The sequence below is a fragment of the Pteropus vampyrus genome, unplaced genomic scaffold (assembly GCF_000151845.1).
Source record: "Pteropus vampyrus isolate Shadow unplaced genomic scaffold, Pvam_2.0 Scaffold110, whole genome shotgun sequence".
Taxonomy (NCBI): domain Eukaryota; kingdom Metazoa; phylum Chordata; class Mammalia; order Chiroptera; family Pteropodidae; genus Pteropus; species Pteropus vampyrus.
In genome coordinates, this window is record NW_011888891.1 from 1,099,589 (window position 1) to 1,100,065 (window position 477).

Genomic DNA, 477 nt, shown 5'->3' on the forward strand with positions numbered 1-477 from the left:
AAAGTGCTGTGCGTCACTTCCAGGAAGAAGTTTTAAAAGCCAGTTCTTGTTTGACCACAGTCTCCTTTCTCTTTGCCATGATGACTGGTGATGGCAATGTTCCAATAACAACAGCTTCTTGGTTAACCTGGATCCTGGAGTAAGTCAGGTGGAGTTGATTCTTAACTGTGCTACAAGAGACATGTAGCATGAATGAAAAATAACCCTCTGTTTTTGTAAGAAGCAATGTTTTGAAGTTACTTGTTACCACAGCATAACCCAGCCTTATCTGACTTACATAAGAAATCACTATAAAACTAAATTTCATTGAGTAGTTTACTATATCCTGAGCATATGCTGGGGGTTTTATATGCATTATCTCATTGAATTCTCATAAAAATGCCATGAAGTATACATTAACTCTATTTTATAGATGCTGAACTGAGTTCCAGAGCTAAATTCAGACCACACTGAATTGTAGTGCTGGAGTTGAGTTTC